We start from the raw sequence: 6,898 nt of genomic DNA on the forward strand, positions 1-6,898 counted from the left end.
AAGGTTGTAAAATGGGAGTGTGGATGATTTAGTTCCAAGGTGCTGCAGTTTTTGTATTTCAAACACTTGAGTTTGGTTAAGGGAAGTCACTCATTCCCTTTGTCACTTTTTTTTTTCTTTTTTGAAAGAAAACGAAACCAAATTTGTTGCCTAGCTCAAACATTCTAATGAAAAGGGTTACATGTGCCATGGAGTTACAATTACCTGTTTATTCTAGGATTAGACAGAGCTGGACCAAGGGCAGATTAAAGCGAGCTGACTCCATTAACTTCATTAGAGAGCACCAAATTAGATTTTTCAGCTAAATTTTTCAGCTGAACAGGGCCAGCAGCTGTTGCCCAGACGCAAGCCTCAAAGGAGACGCTTCCTGAGCCTCTGTGGCTGGGTCCTTGTCCCTCCCAGGTTGACCTCCAGAAGGACTTTAGAAGGCCCCTGGGGCTGTGTCCTGTAGTCCCAGTTTCCATGGATCCATGCAGCCACTTCAAACCTTATCTCCAGGCAAGACCCCCCGTTGGCCTTCTCTGTTATTACCAGACATGTGCTAAGCTCTGTGCAGGACCAGGCATATAATTTGCTACATCTAGTGCAAAACACAAATGCAAGGCTCCTGTTTCAAAAGATATTAAGCATTTCAAAACGCAACAGCAGGACGTCAGTCCAGTTCTGACCCTGGGCAGCTTGATGTCTGCAGTGAAGCCTGCCTGGCTTTCAGTCGGAACCATAATTACTGTCTCCACTGTGACCACTGTGGTGATGTCCACCTGTGCATAGATGAGAGGGTTAGTACCACGTGAGAGTCTTTTTACTTACCTGGATGGGCATAGACAGTATGATGCAGTTCTCAGAAATAACTACTCACGGGAGGAGATGTACTATTGACAACCAAAGACTTCCAAAATGTGCACCAGCCTACGATTGTGACATCACTGAATATCTTTAAGATACTCAGTCATGAAAACATAAACATTATTCACAGAGTCTGGAAATATGAAAGGGTGGGACTGTGGGCTGGTGCTATGCTGGAAGACGATGCCCTGTGCAGTGGCAGAAATACTCGTGGAAGATTATTCTCAGCAACAGCAGATTCTGTTCTTGGGCATTACCACAGCCAGTGAAGTAACAGAGTACCCAGACAGGCAAGACATTGGCCAGCTGTAACACCCTTAAACCAGCCGTGCTGAAAGGGTGGCAACAGGCCCCCAGCACATCTGAGGTCTACAGAGTTGTGACATCATCTTCCTCTGGACAACTTTGCTGCTTCTCTTCCTTCCTCCAGCTCTCTGCTGTAAGTTTTCTCCAAGCTGAGTCCTGTACACCCTCTCTTTCTGTCCTTGTTAGCTCGTTCTCCAGCATGCTCTTTCTGGAGTCCTGTGCTTTTCCATTGCTTTGACTGCTATCTCTGAAGAGAAGATTCTAGAAGACATGCCTCTCAAGCTTCCTGAGTTAGGAGTGTGTCTCCACCTGTCTCTGTGGCAGAGACAAATAGGCTCCTGACTGTCCTAGTCACTGGCTGTCAGCATCCTTTAGCTCCCTTTCCTTCATCCCTAGAGAGTGGTGTGCACGTGTTATGATCTCTGTTCTAGCTTCCCTTCTAGAATCTACTTCTTTTTGTGATTTTTCTCTCATACCTCAAAGCATCACTTACAACTTTGGAACACATGCCCTACCTCTGTCTCCCTGTCTTACTGGGGCTAGAAAGGCCTAGTTCCCACAGCAAGACCCTGCCATCCTTTGTAGGTCAACATAGTGAGCCTGCTCTCAGGAAGCACCTAAGGGTTATCACGGCTACAAGGGTTCAAGTCCCTTCACACGTACCTATGATTGTCACTCATCTTTTGTAACCTTTATAGCCCAGGCTGGCTGGGGACTTGTGATCTTCCTCTCCCGGCCTCCCGGGCACCTGGAATTACAAGTACACTTCTTGGCTCCTGACTTACAGTATACATTATATTTTATGCCGCTGGGCTCAGTAAGCAGTTTTGAATATTAGTGAGTAAGTGTCAAGGAGGCAATCACAGAGGTCACATGGAGCTCTCTAAATGGCTCTACTGACAGGCTGCATGTTAGGCAGAGCTGTCACTAATAAGGAGGCTGAGAACACAGTCCATAGGTATGCCACTGCCTCTAATGCTGCCACCTTCACGACCCGTCTCCTGGTCACTGAAACGGACCCTAACGGCTCCCTCTATATCTGTTCTGTGTTCCAACTTCAGTCTCCACGTAGCAGTCAAGTAACATTCTTAAAAGCTAAGCCAGTTGCTGTTGTCTCTGTTGAGAACCTTCTAGACTTTCTGTAGAGGAAGGGGTCTTAGTCATAATCTGGTCAGAGAGGGAGATAAGTGTTTTGACACTCTCTGCATCTTCAGTACAGTGTACAAGTGGATTGCTGGTGAAGCAGCCACAAATCCCCCACATCACTCTGCTGTCTGGTTTCCACCTGTAATGTGTTTATCTATGAGCCCTAGTTGGGGCTGGAATCCCCCCAAACAGGAACCTCTTTCTGGATCCTTCCCTTTTCCTTCCAAAGAGAGCACAGCCCCTCTTTGTGCTCTCAGAACTATCGCCATTTCTCTTTCTCCTGTGTGTCCATGTCTAAGGAGAGTCTGTGGTCTTCCTCTGTCTTAGGATTGCTATGTAAGACCTGGGGTCTCACCGCTCAGGAGTTCAAGGTCGTGCCCTTCCCAGAAACTCCCACAGACCACAGACTCCTTGCAAAAGCAAGAGGTTTATTAACATTTCGAAATGGGGTCATCCCTGCTGGTCAGCAAAGAGTGGCACCGGGAGACAAAGGCCTTTAAGTTTTTAAAAGAAAAATTGTGGGATATTTGAAGTTGCAGTTTTGGTAATTTAGGATTGGATGAGGAAGCTATAAAGTAAGATAATTGGTTGGTCTTATGTGCTCAAGCTTGGCCAGCTCTGCCAAGTGTGGATGCAGCTGCAATTGAAGGTGGGGGTGGTTAACTCATCCTTGAAGATTGGGGGCTGCGGACTTTTGGCTGGAGGTCAAAAGCTACTCAGAAGTCTGGGTTCATTGCTAAGAAACACTATCTTGAAGATAAGGGTCTGGTCTTGTTGCTGAGTGAAGGTCATTGCTTGCTTGCTTTTTTTATATCTGTCCTCACAGATAGGATCACATTCCTCCATTCTCTGGAAAGGTACTAAGAGGCTTTAGCTTAACCTGGACCTAAAACTCAAAACTATAGGCTTTAGAAGACATATAGGTTACAAAATTAGTCTAACCCTTTCAGCTATTGCTGTGATGAAACACCATGACCTAAGAAACTATCCTTCAAGAAATCTTGCTGGTGGGTCACGGAGGCAGTATAGAAACAGGAGGAGGAGAAATCCGAAAGCTGGATCAACCTGCCTTTTGCAACCACTTGAACCAGTTTCCATGCTGATGCCAGTAGTTATCAGTGCAGAGCAGGAGGAAAGAGCATTGATTGGAACGGCACTGTGTGCTCCTGGAGATGGAAGCAAGCCACACCCACCTTTCCCACACTGTCTGCATCCCACTTCTGGCTTTTTATTTTATATTTTTCCTAAATGGTAATATAATTCTCCCAGGTACCTTGGCTCACATATCTGTATGACTTCTGAAGGCCTGGGAAGTAGCAGTGTGTAAATACTACAACAAAAATGACCCAGCCACATCTGATTTAAATTCCCTCTGAAGTACATTGCTCTCCATAGATAAGACCATACTGGGTATAGCTTTAAGATGGCCTCACTTGTTTCCTGCTTAGCTTATGTTATCATAAGCATTTTCCCATGTCACAAAAATATTCTTCATACGATAATGTGTGGAGGAAATGCATATTATTAGCAGCTGACACAAGAATTCCTTTTAGGGAAAAACTTAGCTTTTTTGAGAAAAAAAAATAAGAAAAGCTCTGGGGAGAAGCGTGGGGAATAATTGTGTCAGTTCCTCCAGGAAACTGTGAGCCAGAGGAGGGTGAGTGATGGAGCTGAGAAATGCAGTCCCAGGCCCTTTGTGGACCCTCTCCATCACAGTCCGTCACCGCATCATGAGGAATTGGAGGGCCACAGAGAACCCAGGTGGCCCTAGGCAGGGTAGGGCAGAGCCAGAAAGAGCCTGCGGAAGGAAGCCCTCCATGATCTACAAAGTTAATGGAGGGGATATGCATTTTTCATAAACTGTGGTTTGGAGAAACAGGGCGTGTTAATCAGAGCATAGCAAAGGCCTCAAGGGTGCCTCAGCTGGTACCAGGATTTTGATGGTCGTTCTGGGTTCCACTGAATCCAGTTAATCATTTAGATAACACTGGGAAACAACTTCATGTTTGGCTTATTTGGAAGAAATGTGCCAGGCAATCTTCAGAATGTCATCAGGAATATGTGGATCTATGGTCTTTCAGATAGCTGACCTACTGTGGAGGATCCTTTTCATATCCTGTAGCCACTACAAAGCCCTTTAAAGGTGACCTGTCCAAAGGAAATTGTTCGATTTTCTCTGGTCTGTATTGTTTCACATTCACCAGCAAACTGTTCCTAGTGGCAGAGGTAGCTTCCACTCCTCCCTTGGAACTCCAAGCTCACCACACCATGTTAAACAAGGGAGCAGAAAAGCACAGACAGCCCCTGTCACTATGATGTCATGTCTGACCCAGATTCATAAGAGGATCAAGTTCAAAGAGGCCGACTGATTAGGGACTGCCCCCACTGAGCCAGTTTCTGGAGCCGCTGCGGAGGCTGGAAATGGGTGGAGAGGGACATGGTGGATAGAGCAGGTGGGGTGAGACTCTAGCCTGGCGTGCTAAAGCCATGGCTTGCCATCTCCAGAAATCCAGAGTTCTCTGGGGACATTTGGACAGACCTGAATAATAGTGATACATTGGTAATGGTAATTAGTATGTAACAAACAATAGTAAGAATTCCTATTACTGTCAGGGTCATGGGAAATGAAGGCAGCATTATTTGACACCTGAGCCTGGGACTGGCTGTGTTTGTCACAGTGTCCCTGAGGCAAGTGTCTTAGTTTGGGTCACTATTGCTGTGATGAAACACCATGACCAGAAGCAACCTGGGAGGAAAGGGTTTATTTGCCTTATACTTGCAAATCACTGTCTATCAGTGAGGGAAGTCAGGGCATGAACTCAAGGCAGGAACCTGATGCAGAATCATGGAGGGGTCCTGCCTGTTGGCTTGCTTTCTGTGATTTGCTCAGCCTGCTTTCCTCTACTCCCAGAGCCACCTGCTCAGGGACGGCACTGCTCCTATCTGACGATGCCCTCCCACAGCAATCACTAATCAAGAAAATGTCCCACAGGCTTGTCCACAAGCAAGCTTATGGAGGCATTTTCTCAGTTCAGGTTTCTCTTCCCAAATGACTCCAGCTTATGTCAAATTGACAATACCCAGCCAGAACAGCAAGCTATGAAGATGTGCTTCTTAGATGAGGAGAGGCTGATGAATCCAGATCTACATGAACATCCTCATTAGTTCTCAAAAAGTTGCAGAGCCATGGATGAATTCTAACATGAAGAGAGGTTTTTGGTAATGTAGGGTATTGTGGTGCTGTCACTGAATGTGGTCCTTCAGACAAAGCAGCTGCCCTCTTTCTCATGTCAGCTGTGCCTGCTTGTAAGAGGCCAGCAGAAGCAGGACTGCCAGTCGTCGATGTTCCCTTATAGCAGGAGAGCACGGTGAAGGTCTAACCCCTCATCTGAGATTCCAGATTCTCCTGCGGGCCATCTGTATGCAATCCTGTTCTTGTTGTGCGTGGCCTCTGCAGCCTCCAGAGGTGCTAGAGTAGATAAGCTGGAGAAGGTTAGCTGAAGGGACTCCATCTATGTAAATATGGGGAAGCCATCACCCATGCTGGGTGGAGACTTTGTGGTATGGCTGCTTTGGAGTCGCCCAGGCTCCGCTTGGGAACCATTCATATTCTGTTAGTAAGCCCCCAAGATGAACTCCGGTGGAATCGTAGCTTGGGCTGTAGCTGGGACCTCATAAGGAGGGAAGTAGGCACTGTTTATGTCTCTTCCAGGGAGTGTTCTCACTACGGGGTTCTCGGGGAAATAATTACACGAGTGGGGTTCCCATGACGACATTCGTGTCTTCAGGGAGACCTAGGTTCCCTCGTCTGTCCTATTGTCATGGAATCTCTCTACTGTGTTGTGATGTAGGAGTAAGGGCCTCCTCAATGCTGGGAGGATGCCAGCGCTATGTCACTGAATTTTACACTGGACTGTGCATAATCAGTGGCAATCAGGCCAGTGAATCTTTCTGTCTGAAGCTGGTGATTCTGAAGGGAGGCTGTGGAGCCCTGCTGCTCTGCTGCCTACTAGCCATTCATTCCAGGACAGATCATATAGTTTCTGCGTTCTGGTTTTCTCATCCGTGAAGTGGGAGACTCCAAGTTCCCACAACTACTGTGTGGCTGAGTCAATGAATGCATGAGAATTACCCAGACCAGCCCTGCTCTACAGATGCCACTCAATCTGCTTAGAACCAGGACTGCCGAACTTACGGTGCTATTTCTGTGAGGAGACACCATGGCCAAGGCAACTCTTATAAAAGAAACCATTTAATTGGGGACTTGCGTACAGTTTCAGAGGCTTAGTCCATTATCATGTCAGAGAGCAAGGTGGCATGCCAGGAGTGGTGCTGGAGAGCTTCATCCTGATCCACAAGCAGAGAGAGAGAGAGAGAGAGAGAGAGAGAGAGAGAACTGAGCTTGGCATGAGCTTTTGAAACCTCAAATCTCACACCCAGTGACATACTTCTTCCAACAAGACTATACCTCCCAACCCTTCTACCCTTTTCAAATAGTTCTTTGCCCTGGTGACTAAGCATTCTAACATTTGAGCTACTTCTTCTTCTTCTTCTTCTTCTTCTTCTTCTTCTTCTTCTTCTTCTTCTTCTTCTTCTTCTT

This window comes from Psammomys obesus, unplaced genomic scaffold, assembly GCF_907164565.1.
Source record: "Psammomys obesus unplaced genomic scaffold, mPsaObe1.curated_primary_1811, whole genome shotgun sequence".
Taxonomy (NCBI): domain Eukaryota; kingdom Metazoa; phylum Chordata; class Mammalia; order Rodentia; family Muridae; genus Psammomys; species Psammomys obesus.